This window comes from Panulirus ornatus, chromosome 46 (assembly GCF_036320965.1).
Source record: "Panulirus ornatus isolate Po-2019 chromosome 46, ASM3632096v1, whole genome shotgun sequence".
Classification (NCBI taxonomy): domain Eukaryota; kingdom Metazoa; phylum Arthropoda; class Malacostraca; order Decapoda; family Palinuridae; genus Panulirus; species Panulirus ornatus.
The window spans coordinates 20,324,936-20,344,292 of NC_092269.1; the positions used below are offsets into that span (position 1 = coordinate 20,324,936).

Sequence of the window (19,357 nt, forward strand, 5' to 3'; positions counted from 1 at the left end):
TGTCGGAGGTGGAGGGAACAAGGAGAAGAGGGAGACCAAATTGGAGGTGGAAAGATGGAGTGAAAAAGATTTTGTGTGATCGGGGCCTGAACATGCAGGAGGGTGAAAGGAGGGCAAGGAATAGAGTGAATTGGAGCGATGTGGTATACCGGGGTTGACGTGCTGTCAGTGGATTGAATCAAGGCATGTGAAGCGTCTGGGGTAAGCTGTGTAGGTATGTATATTTGCGTGTGTGGACGTATGTATATACATGTGTATGGGGGGGTTGGGCCATTTCTTTCGTCTGTTTCCTTGCGCTACCTCGCAAACGCGGGAGACAGCGACAAAGTATAAAAAAAAAAAAAAAAAAAATATATATATATATATATATATATATATATATATATATATATATATATATATATATATATATATATATATATATATATATATATATATATATTCCTATGAGTCCACGGGGAAAATGAAACACGAAACGTTCCCAAGTGCACTTTCGTGTTATAATCACATCATCCGGGGAGACACAAAAAGAAATATAAGAGTCAGTTGAAATGATATACATCGAAGACACGAAGCTCGGACGCCATTTGGTAAACATGTGATTGTCCAAAACATACAACGAGCCTTTGTTAGCTTATCATTTTACAAATTTAATCAACAATAATTCATACTGTCTGCCTTTATTCATTCCCATTTAATCAACAATTATCTTATAGACCATCACTAATGTTAACATTATAATTTTTTGTGTACCTAATAATAGAAGATTCAATGATATTTCTCTTGGTAATAGAGTCAAGAGTTAATAACTGAGATGGCGTTACTACAGTCAATACAATGATCATAGTTTTTAACGTGATTGAACAAGGCATTTGATTCTTGTCCCGTTCTTATACTATATCTATGTTGCTTAAGTCTAACACAAAGATTCTTACCAGTCTCATCAACATAAAATTTACCACAGTTTTCACAAGCCACTTTATAGGTGCATCCAAGTGAATTTTCTTGTCAATTCCTGATTAAGATATTTTTTATAGTATTATTGTTGCTAAAGGCAACATTTATATTAAAGGATTTAAGCAACATGGGAAGAAAAGTTAATTATTATTAAAAGGGAGAACTAAAAGATTCTTGGTGTCAATGGGAGGTTTGGGCTCAATTCTATAAAATGATTTCTTTGCTACATTAAGGGATTTATCAATTAAAGATCTAGGGTACTTTAACTTAGATCCAATAGAAAATATCTTTTCAAAATAATCATCAATAAACTCTGGACTGCAAATACGTAATGCCCTAAGGAATATAGATTGAAATCATGATAATTTAACTCTGTCATGTTGAGATGAGTAATAATGGATATATGAGCAAACATTGGTGGGTTTTCTGTATATGCTAAACTTAAACTTGTTTCCTTGCCTATGGATCATGCAATCTAAAAATTGTAACATACAGGTATTTTCATTTTCGACAGTAAATTTGATGGAAGGTACTAAATTGTTAAGTAAGGGGATAAATATTTGTAAATTTTCATTTGTTGGCCAAACACAAAGAATATCATCTACATACCTAAACCAAATTGCATTAGAAGGTAAGATATCCTTTAGTAATTATGTTTCAAAAGATTCCATATAAAGATTATTTAGTACAGGTGAAAGAGGGTTACCCATTGCCATACCAAATTTTTGAGCATAATAATCTCCATTAAATTGAAATACACAGTCTTTTTTACACAATTTTATCAGTTCAATTAAATTAGACTTTGAAATAGGTAAATGAATATCATACAAGACAGCAAATAAATATTCTAAAAGGTCATTAACTAGAACTTTAGTGAAAAGTGAGGAAACATCAAGGCTACCTAGTTTGAAATCAAAATTAACATTGATATTGTTTAGCTTGTTGACAAAATCTACATTGTTCATGATGTTAGAATTTGATACCTTACCCACTAAAGTGCTTAATAAAGAAACTAACGCATTTGACAATTTACATGTGATCAAGCCTACTAAACTCAATATAGGTCTTGCTGAAAAATTCTGTTCATGTGTTTTGATAAGTCCATACACATATGGAAATGAAGGGGACAAAGATGACAAACTTTTGATAAGAGAAATGTTACCTTTCAACAACAACTTCATTTCTTTATTGAAATGAGAATTAATGGCTTCTAAGGAATTTTTACTAAGTTTAGAATATGTTGTGTCATCATTTAGAAGATCATTCATTTTAGAAAAATTGTTACTTTTGTCTAAAATCACACATGTGTTAGCCTTACTGCTTTAGTAATATGTATATCCTTGTCTTCTTTAAGGTGTTAATAGTTCTTATGAATCTTTTAGGGCATTAGATTCCACTGGTTTTGACAAACTAATATCATGAAAATGTAGATTTAGTCAACAAGCTAAACAATATCAATGTTAATTTTTTATTTCAAACTAGTTAGCTTTGATGTTTCCTTACTTTTCACTAAAGTTCTAGTTGATGACCTTTTAGAATATTTATTTGATGTCTTGGATGATATTCATTTACCTATTTCAAAGTATGATTTCATTGAACTGATAGAATTGTGTATAAAAGACTGTGTATTTCAATTTAATGGAGATTATTATGCTCATAAATTTGGTATGGCAATTGGTAACCCTCTTTCACCTGTACTAAGTAAGCTTTATATAGAGTTTTTTGAAACAAAATCACTGAGGGATATCTTACCTTCTAATGCAATTTGGTTTGGGTATGTAGATGATGTTCTTTGTGTTTGACCCACAAATGAAAATTTACAAATATTTCTCCCCTTACTTAGCAATTTAGTACCTTCCATCAATTTTACTGTAGAAAATGAAAATAATGGTGTGTTACCATTTTTAGATTGCATGATCTATACACAAGGAAACAAGTTTAAGTTTAGCATGTACAGAAAACCCACCAATGTATGCTCATATATCCATTATTACTCATCTCAACATGACAGAATTAAATCATCATCATTTCAATCTATGTTCCTTAGGGCATTACGTATTTACAGTCAAGAGTTTATTGATGATGAATTCGAAAACATATATTCTATTGAATCTAAGTTAAAGTACCCTAGATCTTTCATTGATAAATCCCTTAAGTTAGCAAAGAAACCATTTTATAGAGCTGAGCCCAAACCTCCCATTGACACCAAGAATCTTTTAGTTCTCCCTTTGATAATACTTTCACTTTGCTTCCCATGTTGCTTAGATCCTTTAATGTAAATGTTGCCTTTAGCAACAATAATACTCTAAAGAATATCTTAATCAGGAATTGACAAGAAAATTCTCTTGGATGCATCTATAAAGTGCCTTGTGGAAACTGTGATAAATTTTATGGTGGTCAGACTAGTAAGGATATTTTTGTTAGACTTAAGCAACATATATATAGTATAAGAACGGGACAAGAAGCAAATGCCTTGTTTAATGACGTTAAAAACTGTGATCATTGTATTGACTGGAGTAACGCCATCTCAGTTATCAACTCTAACTCTATTACCAAGAGAAATATCATTGAATCTTCTATTATTAGATACACAAAGAATTATAATCGTAATATTAGTGATGGTCTATACAAATTAGATAACTTTATTGTTGATAAAATTTGTAAATTGATAAGTTTATGAAGGCTCGTTGTATGTTTTGGACAATCACATGTTTACCAAATGGCGTCCTAGCATCGTGTCTTCGATGTATATCATATCAACTGACTGTTATATTTCTCTCTTGTGTCACCCCTGATGATGTGATTATTACACGAAAGTGCGCTTAGGAACATTTCGTGTTTCATTTTCCCCGTGGACTCATAGGAATATCTTGATCACGCGGAAAATTGTGATCTTTGCAATATATATATATATATATATATATATATATATATATATATATATATATATATATATATATATATATATATATATATATATATATATATATATGTATATATATATATATATATATATATATATATATATATATATATATATATATATATATATATATATATATATATATATATATATATATATATGTTTTGTTTTATTTAGCTTTATCGCCGTCTCCCGCGTTTGCGAGGTAGCGCAAGGAAACAGACGAAAGAAATGGCCCAACCCACCCCCATACACATGTATATACATATACGTCCACACACGCAAATATACATACCTATACATCTCGATGTACACATATATATATACAAACACAGACTCATACATATATACCCATGCACACAATTCACAATGTCTGCCTTTATTCATTCCCACCACCACCTCGCCACATATGGAATACCATCCCCTTCCCCTCATGTGTGCGAGGTAGCGCTAAGAAAAGCCAACAAAGACCCCATTCGTTCACAATCAATCTCTAGCTGTCAAGCAATTATGCCCGAACCACAGCTCCCTTTCCACATCCAGGCCCCACACAACTTTCCATGGTTTACCCCAGACGCTTAACATGCCCTGATTCAATCCACTGACAGCACGTTAACCCCGGTATACCACATCGATCCAATTCACTCTATTCCTTGCCCGCCTTTCACCCTCCTGCATGTTCAGGCCCCGATCACACAAAATCTTTTTCACTCCATCTTTCCACCTCCAATTTGCTCTCCCACTTCTCGTTCCCTCCACCTCCGACACATATATCCTCTTGGTCAATCTTTCCTCACTCATTTTCTCCATGTGCCCAAATCATTTCAAAACACCCTCTTCTGCTCTCTTAACCACGCTCTTTTTATTTCCACACATCTCTCTTACCCTTACATTACTTACTCGATCAAACCACCTCACACCACACATTGTCCTCAAACATCTCATTTCCAGCACATCTACCCTCCTGCGCACAACTCTATCCATAGCCCACGCCTCGCAACCATACAACATTGTTGGAACCACTATTCCTTCAAACATACCCATTTTTGCTTTCCGATATAATGTTCTCGACTTCCACACATTCTTCAAGGCTCCCAGGATTTTCGCCCCCTCCCCCACCCTATGATTCATTTCCGCTTCTATGGTTCCATCCGCTGCCAGATCCACTCCCAGATATCTAAAACACTTTACTTCCTCCAGTTTTTTTCCATTCAAACTTACCTCCCAGTTGACTTGACCCTCAACCCTACTGTACCTAATAACCTTGCTCTTATTCACATTTACTCTTAACCTTCTTCTTTCACACACTTTACCAAACTCAGTCACCAGCTTCTGCAGTTTCTCACACGAATCAGCCACCAGCGCTCTATCATCAGCGAACAACAACTGACTCACTTCCCAAGCTCTCTCATCCACAACAGACTTCATACTTGCCCCTTTTTCCAAAACTCTTGCATTCACCTCCCTAACAACCCATCCATAAACAAATTAAACAACCATGGAGACATCACACATCCCTGCCACAAACATACATTCACTGAGAACCAATCACTTTCCTCTCTTCCTACACGTACACATGCCTTACATCCTCGATAAATACTCTTCACTGCTTCTAACAACTTGCCTCCCACACCGTATATTCATAATACCTTCCACAGAGCATCTCTATCAACTCTATCATATGCCTTCTCCAGATCCATAAAAGCTACATACAAATCCATTTGCTTTTCTAAGTATTTCTAACATACATTCTTCAAAGCAAACACCTGATACAACATACTCTACCACTTCTGAAACCACACTGCTCTTCCCCAATCTGATGCTCTGTACATGCCTTCACCCTCTCAATCAATACCCTCCCATAAAATTTACCAAGAATACTCAACAAACTTATACCTCTGTAATTTGAGCACTCACTCTTATCCCCTTTGCCTTTGTACAATGGCACTATGCACGAATTCCGCCAATCCTGAGGCACCTCGCCATGAGTCATACATACATTAAATAACCTTACCAACCAGTCAACATTACAGTCACCTCCTTTTTTGATAGATTGCACTGCAATACCATCCAAACCTGCTGCCTTGCCGGCTTTCATCTTCATATACATATATATATGTATATATTATATATATATATATATATATATATATATATATATATATATATATATATATATATTATATATATATATATATATATATATATATATATATATATATATATATATATATATATATATATATATATATAGTATATATATATATATATATATATATATATATATATATATATATATATATATATATATATATATATATATATATATATATATATATATATATATAGATATATATATATATATATATATATATATATATATATATAGAGCGGGAGGCTGGAAATCCTCCCCTCATTTTTTTTTTTTTTTCCAAAAGAAGAAACAGAGAAAGGGGCCAGGTGAGGATATTCCCTCAAAGGCCCAGTCCTCATCCTCTGTTCTTAACGCTACCTCGCTAATGCGGGAAATGGCGATTAGTATAAAAAATATATATATATATATATATATATATATATATATATATATATATATATATATATATATAGATATATATATATATATATATATATATATATATATATATATATATATATATATATATATATATATATATATATATATATATATATATATATATATATATATATATATATATGCATATATATATATGAGATGTTTGAGGACAATGTGTGGTGTGTGGTGGTTTGATCGAGTAAGTAACGTAAGGGTAAGAGAGATGTGTGGAAATAAAAAGAGCGTGGTTGAGAGAGCAGAAGAGGGTGTTGTGAAATGGTTTGGGCACATGGAGAATGAGTGAGGAAAGATTGACCAAGAGGGTATATGTGTCGGAGGTGGAGGGAACGAGGAGAAGAGGGAGACCAAATTGGAGGTGGAAAGATGGAGTGAAAAAGATTTTGTGATCGGGGCCTGAACATGCAGGAGGGTGAAAGGAGGGCAAGGAATAGAGTGAATTGGAACGATGTGGTATACCGGGGTTGACGTGCTGTCAGTGGATTGAATCAAGGCATGTGAAGCGTCTGGGGTAAACCATGGAGAGCTGTGTAGGTATGTATATTTGCGTGTGTGGACGTATGTATATACATGTGTATGGGGGTGGGTTGGGCCATTTCTTTCGTCTGTTTTCTTGCGCTACCTCGCAAACGCGGGAGACAGCGACAAAGCAAAAAAAAAAAAAAAAAGAATATATAAATATATATATGTACATAATTATATTCATTATATTATTGTTATTTTGCTTTGTCGTTGTCTCCCGCGTTCACGAGGTAGCGCAAGGAAACAGATGAAAGAATGGCCCAACTCACACACATACACATGTATTTACATACACATCCACACACGCGAATATACATACCTATACATCTCAATGTACACATATATATACACACACAGACATATACATATATACACTTGTACATAATTCATACTCTCTGCCTCTATTTATTCCCATCGCCATCTCGCCACATATCGAATAACAACCCCCTTCCCCCTTATGTGTGCGAGGTAGCGCTAGGAAAAGACAACAAAGGCCCATTCGTTCACACTCAGTCTCTAGCTGTCATGTAATGATACAACGAAACCACAGGTCCCTTTCCACATCCAGGCCCCACAGAACTTTCCATGGTTTACCTCAGACGCTTCACATGCCCTGGTTCAATCCATCGACAGCACGTCGACCCCGGTATACTACATCGTTTATCGCTGGGGATAGGGGTGAAAGAATACTTCCCAAGCATTCCACACGTCTCGTAGAAGGCGACTAAAGGGGTAGGGAGCGGGGGGCCAGAATCCCTCCCCGCCTTGTATTTTAACTTTCTAAAAGGGGAAACAGAAGAAGGAGTCACGCGTTGAGTGCTCATCCTCCTCGAATGCTCAGATTGGGGTGTCTAAATGTATGTGGATGTAATCAAGATGAGAAAAAAAGGAGAGGTAGGTAGTATGTTTGAGGAAAGGAACCTGGATGTTTTAGCTCTGAGTTAAACGAAGCTCAAGGGTAAAGGGGAAGAGTGGTTTGGGAATGTCTTGGGAGGAAAAGTAAGGAGTTAGTGGGAGGCCAAGAGCAAGGGAAGGAGTAGCACTACTCCTGAAACACGAGTTGTGGGAATATATGATAGAGTGTAAGAAAGTAAATTTTAGATTGATATAGGTAAAAGTAAAAGTTCATGGAGAGAAATGGGTGATTATTGGTGCATATGCCCTTAGGCATGAGAAGAAAGATCATGAGAGGCATGTGTTTTGGGAGCAGCTGAATGAGTGTGTTAGTGGTTTTGATGCACAAGACCGGGGTATAGTGATAGGTGATTTGAACTCAAAGGTGAGTTATGTGGCAGTTGAGGGAATAATTGGTATACAAGGGGTGTTCAGTGTTTTAAATGGAAATGGTGAAGAGCTTGTAGATTTATGTAATGAAAAAGGACTGGTGATTGGGAATACCAAGGTTGAAAAGCGAGATATACATAAGTATACGTATATAAGTAGGAGAGATGCCTAGAAAGCGTTATTGGATTACGTGTTAATCTATATTCGCGTGAAAGAGAGACTTTTGGACGTTAATGTGCTGAGAGGTGCAATTGGAAGGATGTCTCATCATTATCTTGTGGAGGCGAAAGTGAAGATTTGTGGTGGTTTTCAGGAAAGAAGAGAGAATGTTGGGGTGAAGAGAGTGGTGAGAGTAAGTGCGCTTGGGAAAGAGACTTGTGTGAGAGACTGAGTACAGAATGGAAAAAGGTAAGAACAAAGGAGGTAAGGGGAGTGGGGGAGGAATGGGATGTATTTAGGGAAGCAATGATGGCTTGCGCAAAAGATGCTTGTGGCATGAGAAACGTGGGAGGTGGGTTCATTAAAAAGGGTAGTGAGTCCTGGGATGAAGAGCTAAGATTATTAGTGAAAGAGAAGAGAGAGGCTTTTGGACGATTTTTGCAGGAAAAATGCAACTGAGGGGAGATGTGTAAAAGAAAGAGGCAGGAGGTGAAGAGAAAGGTGTAAGAGGTGAAAAAGAGGGCAAATGAGAGTTGTGGTGAGAGAGTATCATTAAATTTTAGGGAGAATAAAATATTGTTTTGGAAAGAGGTAAATAAAGTGCGTAAGACAAAGGAGCAAATGGTAACTTCAGTAAAGAGGGCTAATGGGGAGGTGATAACAAATAGTGGTGATGTGAGAAGGAGATGGAGTGAGTATTTTGAAGGTTTGTTGAATGTGTTTGATGATAGAGTGGTAGATATAGTGTGTTTTGGTCGAGGTGGTGTGCAAAGTGAGAGGGTTAGGGAAAATGATTTGGTAAACAGAGGAGAGATAGTAAAAGCTTTGCGGAAGATGAAAGCCGGGAAGGCAGCAGGTTTGGAAGGTATTACAGTTGAATTATTACAGTTGAGTGGTAGATATAGTGTGTTTTGGTCGAGGTGGTGTGCAAAGTGAGAGGGTTAGGGAAAATGATTTGGTAAACAGAGGAGAGATAGTAAAAGCTTTGCGGAAGATGAAAGCCGGGAAGGCAGCAGGTTTGGAAGGTATTACAGTTGAATTTACTAAAAAAGGGGATGACTGTATTGTTGACTAGTTGGTAATGTTATTTAATGTATGTATGTTTCATGGTGAGGTGCCTGAGGATTGGCGGAATGCTTGCATAGTGCCTTTGTAAAAAGGCAAAGGGGATAAGAGTGAGTGTTCAAATTAGAGGTATACGTTTGTTGAGTATTCCTGGTAAATTGTAAGGGAGGGTATTGATTGAGAGGGTGAAAGCATGTACAGAACATCAGACTGGGGAAGAGCAGTGTGGTTTCAGAAGTGTTAGAGGATGTGTTGATCAGGTGTTTGCTTTAAAGAATGTATGTGAGAAATACTTAGAAAAGCAAATGGATTTGTATGTAGCATATATGGATCTGGAGAAGGCATATGATAGAGTTGATAGAGGTGCTCTGTGGAAGGTATTAAGAATATATTGTGTGGGAGGCAAGGTGTTAGAAGCAGTGAAAAGTTTTTATCGAGGATGTAAGGCATGTGTACGTGTAGGAAGAGAGGAAAGTGATTGGTTCTCAGTGAATGTAGGTTTGAGGTAGAGGTGTGTGATGTGTGCATGGTTGTTCAATTTGTTTATGGATGGGGTTGTTAGGGAGGTGAATGCAAGAGTTTTGAAAAGAGGGGCAGGTATGCAGTCTGTTATGGATGAGAGAGCTTGGGAAGTGAGTCAGTCGTTGTTCGCTGATGATACAGCGCTGGTGGCTGATTCATGTGAGAAACTGCAGAAGCTGGTGACTGAGTTTGATAAAGTGTGTGACAGAAGAAAGTTAAGAGTAAATGTGAATAAGAGCAAGGTTATTAGGTACAGTAGGGTTGAGGGTCAAGTCAATTGGGAGGTAAGTTTGAATGGAGAAAAACTGGAGGAAGTGAAGTGTTTTAGATATCTTGAAGTGGATCTGGCAGCGGATGGAACCATGGAAGCGGAAATGAATCATAAGATGGGGGAGGGGGCGAAAATTCTGGGAGCATTGAGGAATATTTAGAAGTCGAGAACATTATCTCGGAAAGCAAAAATGGGTATGTTTAAAGGAATAGTGGTTCCAACAATGTTTTATGGTTGCGAGGTGTGGGCTACGGATAGAGTTGTGCGCAGGAGGGTGGATGTGCTGGAAATGAGATGTTTGAGGACAGTATGTGGTGTGAGGTGGTTTGATCGAGTAAGGAACGTAAGGGTAAGAGAGATGTGTGGAAATAAAAGGAGTGTGGTTGAGAGAGCAGAAGAGGATGTTTTGAAATGGTTTTGTCACATCGAGAGAATGAGTGAGGTAAGATTGACCAAGAGGATATATGTGTCATAGGTGGAGGGAACGAGGAGAAGTGAGAGACCAAATTGGAGGTGGAAAGATGGAGTGAAAAAGATTTTGAGTGATAGTGGCCTGAACATGCAGGAGGGTGAAATGCGTGCAAGGAATAGAGTGAATTAGAACGATGTGGTATACCGGGGTTGACGTGCTGTCAATGGATTGAACCAGAGCATGTGAAGCGTCTGGGGTAAACCATGAAAACTGTGTGGGGCCTGAATGTGGAAAGGGAGCTATGGTTTCTTTGCATAATTACATGACAGCTAGAGGCTTAGTGTAAACGAATGGGGCCTTTGTTGTTTTTTCCTAGTGCTACCTCGCACACTTGAGGGGGGAGGGGGTTGTTATTCCATGTGTGGCGGATTGATGATGGGAATGAATAAAGGGAGACAGTATGAATTAAGTACATGTGTATATATGTATATATCTGTGTGTGTGTATATATGTGTACATTGAGATGTATAGGTATGTATATTTGCGTGTGTGGACGTGTATGTATATACATGTGTATGTGGGTGGGTTGGGCCATTCTTTCGTCTGTTTCCTTGCGCTACCTCGCTAACGCGGGAGACAGCGACAAAGGAAAATAAATAAATATTATATGTATATATATATATATATATATATATATATATATATATATATATATATATATATATATATATATATATATATATATGTTTGTGTGTGTGTGTTTGTGATTGTGCCAATCTTATTTTGTATCCTTGCGCTATCTTGCTGACCGAGGATACAGCATTTAAGTATAGCAAATATAGATAGATATGTATCTATATATTCTTAAGTGTCATCATATTATGAGTACTTTATAATTCTTATTAATGATTTCCTATATTACATTAAATGTGTACCTATGGGAAAGTTAATCAGTATATGTGCACATGTTTCTCTGAGACACGTCTGTGTTAACGGCTTGGTGGTGGTGGGAGCGTCTTGTGTTGGGTGTGTGGATGATGATGACGCTGGTGTTAACACGGAGCTACGCTGGTAACCTCATGTCCCTCCTGGCCGTGAGGCACATCCCACAACCTTACCAAACCCTCAGGGATGTGCTGGACGATCCAGCTGTCACCATGATATGGCCGGCTAACACGGCCAGAGTGAGTTATTTTCAAGTAAGTAACCAACATTGTTGAAAATACTAATGATGCAAATATAAAAAAAATCTTTCATAATGATTACACAATTAACAAGAGCTATTTCATTACTGTTAAATCCAGGTTTAGAGAGTATAGTTGCGCATCATTATATTCTATTTACATTTTTCTTTTCATGTTTCTGCCAAGGAAAACTCCTATCTAAAGTCATTTTAAGTTACACGAAAGTTAGGGCACCTATCCTGTTTCTATGCTAATCCAACCTTGATATTTTCCTAGGCTTCTTACAAATACACCTCCTCAGCTCAGTTACTATTTCTGAAATAATGACGCTAAAACTAATTTAGATTTTACCTAAATGTTAGAACACACACAATAACACACAGACACATATAAACAAACAAAAGCACGCACACACAAACATACACACACACACACACACACACACACACACACACACACACACACACACATACTCATGCACACACACATACACACACACACACACACACACACACACACACACACACACACACAAACACATGTATCTCATAAAATCTTTATATTTCATCACTATTTTCCACAACAGAGAATTAGAAAATGGAAAAAGACTATTAATGGCAGAGCCACTCATTTATACATATATACATACATATATCTCACCTATTTCCATTCTGTACTCAGTCTCTCCTGGTACTTCCTCAAACAGGTCTCCTTCCCAAGCTCACTTACTCTCACCACTCTCTTTACCCCAACATTCTCTCTTCTTTTCTGAAAACCTCTATAAATCTTCACCTTCGTTTCCACAAGATGATGGTCAGACATCCCTCCAGTTGCACCTCTCAGCACATTTACATCCAGAAGTCTTTCTTTCTCGCGCCTATCAATTAACACGTAATCAAATAACGCTCTCTTCCTATCTCCCCTACTTACATACGTATACTTATGTATACCTCTCTCTTTAAACCAGGTATTCCCAATCACCTGTCCTTTTTCAGCAAATAAATCTACAAGCTCTTCACCACTTTTATTTACAACACTGAACACCCCATGTATACCATTATTCCTTCAACTGTCACATTACTCACCTTTGCATTCAAATCACCCATCACTATAACCTAGTCTCGTACATCAAAACCACATCACAGAACACTTGCCTCTCATGATCTTTCTTCTCATGCCCAGGTGCATATGCACCAATAATCGCCCATCTCTCTCCATCAACTTTCAGTTTTACCCATATCAATCTAGAGCTTACTTTCTTACACTCTAATCACATACTCCCAGCACTCCTGTTTCAGGAGTAGTGCTACTACTTCCTTGCTCTTCTCCTCTCACTAACCCCTTACTTTACTCCCAAGACATTACCAAAACACTCTTCACCCTTGAGCTTCATTTAACTCAGAGCCAAAACATCCATGTTCCTTTCCTCAAACATACTACCTTTCTCTCCTTTTTTCTCATCTTGGTTACATCCACAAAGGAGGTAAGGAGGTAAGGAGGTAAGGGGAATTGGGGAGGAATAGGATGTATTTAGGGAAGCAGTGATGGCTTGTGCAAAAGATGCTTGTGGCATGAGAAGCGTGGGAGGTGGGCAGATTAGAAAGGGTAGTGAGTGGTGTGATGAAAAAGTAAGATTATTAGTGAGAGAGAAGAGAGATGCATTTGGACGATTTTGGAAGGAAATAATGCAAATGAGTGGGAGATGTATAAAAGAAAGAGGCAAGAAGGTCAATAGAAAGGTGCACGAGGTGAAAAAGAGGGAAAATGAGAATTGAGGTGAGAGAGTATCATTAAATTCTAGGGAGAATAAAAAGATGTTTTGGAAGGAGGTAAATAAAGTTCGTAAGGCAAGTGAAAAATGGGAACTTCAGTGAAGGGGGCTAATGGGGAGGTGATAACAAGTAGTGAGAATGAGATGGATTGAGGATTTTGAAAGTTTGTTGAATATGTTTCATGATAGAGTGTCAAATATAGGGTGTTTTGGTCGAGGTGGTGTGCAAAGTGAGAGGGTTAGGGAGGATGATTTGATAAACAGAGAAAAAGTAGTAAAAGCTTTGCGGAAGATGAAAGCCGGCAAGGCAACGTGTTTGGATAGCATTCCAGTGGAATTTATTAAAAAAGGGGGTGACTGCATTGCTGACTGGTTGGTAAGGTTTTTAATGTATGTATTGAGTACGTGTTAATTGATAGGCGCGCGAAAGACGGACTTTTGGATGTTAATGTGCTGAGAGGTGCAACTGAGGGATGTCTGATCATTATCTTGTGGAGGCGAATGTTAAGATTTGTAGAGGTTTTCAGAAAGGAAGGGATGATTTTGTGGTAAAGAGAGTGGTGAGAGTAAGTTTGCTTGGGAAGGAGACTTGTGTGAGGAAATACCACGAGAGACTGAGTACAGAATGGAAAAAGGTGAGAACAAAGGAGGTAAGGGGAGTGGGGGAGGAGTGGGATAAATTTAGGGAAGCAGTGATGACTTGTGCAAAAGATGCTTGTGGCATGAGAAGCGTTGGAGGTGGGTTGATTAAATAGGGTAGTGAGTGGTGGGATGAAGAGGTAAGATTATTAGTGAAAGAGAAGAGAGAGGCATTTGGACGATTTTTGCAGGGGAAAAATGCAAATGAGTGGGAGAGGTATAAAAGAAAGAGACAGGAGGCCAAGAGAAAGGTGCAAGGGGTGAAAAAGAGGGCAAATGAGAGTTGCAGTAAGAGAGTATTATTAAATTTTAGGGAGAATAAAAAGAAGTTTTTGAAGGCGTTAATAAAGTGCGTAAGACAAGGGAGCAAATGAGAACTTCAGTGAAGGGGGCTAATAGGGGGGTGATAACAAGTAGTGGTGATGTGAGAAGGAGATGGAGTGAGTATTTTGAAGGTTTGTTGAATGTGTTTTATGATAGAGTGGCAGATATAGGGTATTTTGGTCGAGGTGGTGTGCAAAGTGAGAGGGTTAGGGAAAATGATTTGGTAAACAGAGAGGAAGTAGTAAAAGCTTTGCGAAAGATGAAAGCCGCCAAGGCGTCAGGTTTGGATGGTACTGCAGTGGAATTTACTAAAAACGGGGGTGACTGTATTGTTGGCTGGTTGGTAAAGTTATTTAATGTATGTATGATTCATGGTGGGGTGCCTGAGATTGGCGGAATGCGTGCATAGTACCATTGTACAAAGGCAAAGGGGATAAGAGTGCGTGCTCAAATTACAGAGGTATAAGTTTGTTAAATATTCCTGAGAAATTATATGGAAGGGTATTGATTGAGAGGGTGAGGGCACGTACAGAGCATCAGATTGGGGAAGAGCAGTGTGGTTTCAGAATTGGTGGAGGACGTGTGGATCAGGTGTTTGCTTTGAAGAATGTATGTGAGAAATACTTAGAAAAGCAAATGTATTTGTATGTAGCATTTATGGATTTGGAGAAGGCATATGATAGAGTTGATAGAGATGCTCTGTGGAAGGTATTAAGAATATATGCTGTGGGATGTAAGTTGTTAGAAGCAGTGAAAAGTGTTTATCGAGGATGTAAGGCATGTGTACGTGTATGAAGAGAGCAAAGTGATTTGTTCTCAGTGAATGTAGGTGTGTGATGTCTCCATGATTGTTTAATTTGTTTATGGATGGTGTTGTTAGGAAGCTGAATGCAAGAGTTTTGGAAAGAGGGGCAAGTATGCAGTCTGTTGTGGATGAGAGAGCTTGGGAAGTGAGTCAGTTGTTGTTCGCTGATGATACAGCGCTGGTGGCTGATTCATGTGAGAAACTGCAGGAGCTGGTGACTGAGTTTAGTAAAGTGTGTGAAAGAAGAAAGTTAAGAGTAAATATGAATAAAAGCAAGGTTATTAGGTACAGTAGGGTTGAGGGTCATGTCAATTGGGAGGTAAGTTTGAATGGAAAAAAACTGAAGGAAATAAAGTGTTATAGATATGTGGGAGTGGATCTGGCAGCGGATGGAATCATGGAAGCGGAAGTGAATCATAGGGTGGGGAATTCTGAGAGCCTTGAAGAATATGTGGAAGTCGAGAACATTATCGCGGAAAGCAAAAATGGGTATATTTGAAGGAATAGTGGTCCCAACGATGTTGTATGGTTCCGATGCGTGGGGTATGGATAGGTCTGTGCGCAGGAGGGTGGATGTGCTGGAAATGAGATGTTTGAGGACAATATGTGGTGTGAGGTGGTTTGATCGAGTACTTTTTGTAAGGGTAAGAGAGATGTGTGGAAATATAAAGAGTGTGGTTGAGAGAGCAGAAGAGGGTGTTTTGAAATGGTTTGGTCACTTGAAGGGAATGATTGAGGAAAGATTGACCCAGAGGATATATGTGTCAGAGGAGGAGGGAACGAGGAGCAGTGGGAGACCAAATTGGAGGTGGAAAGATAGAGTGAAAAAGTTTTTCAGTGATCGGAGCCTGAACATGCAGGAGGGTGAAAGGCGTGCAAGGAATAGAGTGAACTGGAACGTTGGCTTATACCGGGGTCGACGCACTGTCAATGGATTGAGCTAGGGCATTTGAAGCGTCTGGGGTAAACCATCGAAAGTTGTGTGGGGCCTGCATGTGGAAAGGGAGCTGTAGTTTCGGTGCATTATTACATGACAGCTAGAGACTGAGTGTGAAAGACTGAGGCCTTTGTTGTCTTTTCCTAGCGCTACCTCGCGCATATGCCATTTGGTAAACCTGTTTACCAAATGGCATCCTAGCTTCGTCTCTTCGATGTATATCATCTGACTGTTACATTTCTCTCTGATGATGTGCTTATTAAGATTTTTATCCTTTCTAATATATATATATATATATATATATATATATATATATATATATATATATATATATATATATATATATATATATATATATATATATATATATATATATATATATATATATATATATAAATATATATATATAGATAGGTAGATAGATAGATAGATAGATAGATAGATAGATATGTATGATCTATGGGGATAGGGGAGAGAGAATACTTCCCATGTATTCCATGCGTGTCGTAGAAGGCGACTGAACGGGGAGGGAGCGGGTGGCTTGAAATCCTCCCCTCTCGTTTTTAATTTTCTAAAAGAAGGAACAGAGAAGGGTGCCAAGAGAGAATATTCTTAACGCTACCTCGTAAATGCGGAAATTGGCGGATAGTAGAAAAAAAACTATATATATATATATATATATATATATATATATATTTTTTTTTTTTTTTTTTTATACTTTGTCGCTGTCTCCCGCGTTTGCGAGGTAGCGCAAGGAAACAGACGAAAGAAATGGCCCAACCCCCCCCCATACACATGTATATACATACGTCCACACACGCAAATATACATACCTACACAGCTTTCCATGGTTTACCCCAGACGCTTCATATGCCTTGATTCCATCCACTGACAGCACGTCAACCCCGGTATACCACATCGCTCCAATTCACTCTATTCCTTGCCCTCCTTTCACCCTCCTGCATGTTCAGGCCCCGATCACACAAAATCTTTTTCACTCCATCTTTCCACCTCCAATTTGGTCTCCCTCTTCTCCTTGCTCCCTCCACCTCCGACACATATATCCTCTTGGTCAATCTTTCCTCACTCATCCTCTCCATGTGCCCAAACCACTTCAAAACACCCTCTTCTGCTCTCTCAACCACGCTCTTTTTATTTCCACACATCTCTCTTACCCTTACGTTACTCACTCGATCAAACCACCTCACACCACACATTGTCCTCAAACATCTCATTTCCAGCACATCCATCCTCCTGCGCACAACTCTATCCTAAGCCCACGCCTCGCAACCATACAACATTGTTGGAACCACTATTCCTTCAAACATACCCATATATATATATATATATATATATATATATATATATATATACATATATATATATATATATATATATATATATATATATATATATATATATATATATATATATATTCCTATGAGTCCACGGGGAAAATGAAACACGAAAAGTTCATAAGTGCACCCCCGCGCAATAATCACATCATCAGGGGAGACACAAGAGAGAAACACAACAGTCAGCTGATATACATCGAAGAGATGAAGCTAGGACGCCATTTGGTAAACATGTGATTGTCCAAAACATACAAGGACCGTTCACAAACTTATCATTTTATAAGTTTTATCAACAATAAAGTTATCTAATTTGTAGAGACCATCACTAATGTTAAAATTTTAAATCTTTGTGTATTTAATAATAGAAGATTCAATCATATTTCTCTTGGTAATAGAGTTAGAGTTAACAACTGAGATGGCGTTACTCCAGTCAATAAAATGATCATAGTTTTTAACATGATTAAACAAGACATTTGATTCTTGTCCCGTTTTTATACTATATTTATGTTGCTTAAGTCTAACAGAAAAATTCTTACCAGTCTGACCAACATAAGATTTATCACAGTTTCCACAAGGAACTTTATTGATGCAACCAAGAGAATTTTCTGGTCAATTCCTGATTAAGATATTCTTTATAGTATTATTGTTGCTAAAGGGAACATTTACATTAAAGGATTTAAGCAACATGGGAAGAAAAGTGAAATTATTATTAAAAGGGAGAACTAAAAGATTCTTGGTGTCAATGGGAGGTTTGGGCTCAACTCTATAAAATGATTTCTTTGCTAACTTAAGGGATTTATCAATGAAAGATCTAGGGTACTTTAACTTAGATCCAATAGAATATATCGTTTCAAACTCATCAACAATAAACTCTGGACTGCAAATACGTAATGCTCTAAGGAACATAGATTGAAATCATGATAATTTAACTCTGTCATGTTGAGATGAGGAATAATGGATATATTAACATACATTGGTGGGTTTTATGTATATGCTAAACTTAAACTTGTTTCCTTATCTATGGATCATGCAATCTAAAAATGGTAACATACCATTATTTTCATTTTCTACAGCAAATTTGATGGAAGGTACTGAATTGTTAAGTAAGGGGAGAAATATTTGTAAATTTTCATTTGTTGGCCAAACACAAAGAACATCATCTACATACTAAACCAAATTGCATTAGAAAGGTAAGGATTATATTTAGTAATTCTTTTCAAAAAATTTTGTACAAAGTAACTTAGTACAGGTGAAGAGGGTTACCAATTGCCAAAACCAAAATATATTTGAGCATTAATAATCTCTAATTAAATTGAAATACACAGTCTTGTAATACACAATTTTATCAGTTCAATGGTATTACACTTTGAAACAGGTAAATGAATATCATTCCAGACATTCTCTTGTGTCTCCCTTGATGATGTGATTGTAGCGCGGAGGGTTGCACTGGGAACTTTTCGTATTTCATTTTCCCCGGGACTATAGAATGTTTTTTAAATATGTTTATATATATATATATTATTATATTATATTATATATATATATTATATTATATATATTATATATATTATATATTCACATTTACTCTTAACGTTTTCTTCCACACTTTACAAACTCAGTCACCAGCTTCTGCA

General features: G+C 37.2%; 1 protein-coding gene and 1 long non-coding RNA gene across 2 annotated transcripts in view; both read left to right on the plus strand.

Moving 5' to 3' along the window:
* LOC139763328 (glutamate receptor ionotropic, kainate glr-3-like) overlaps positions 1 to 19,357 on the plus strand; it is a 269,996-nt gene that overhangs the window by 108,166 nt on the left and 142,473 nt on the right. The window lies entirely within an intron of this gene.
* Positions 1 to 19,357, plus strand: part of LOC139763151 (uncharacterized) — a 63,377-nt gene that overhangs the window by 37,899 nt on the left and 6,121 nt on the right. The window contains exon 3 of the long non-coding RNA XR_011716044.1: positions 11,687 to 11,907. This is a non-coding gene — a long non-coding RNA (uncharacterized lncRNA). The remainder of the gene's footprint in view (positions 1 to 11,686; positions 11,908 to 19,357) is intronic.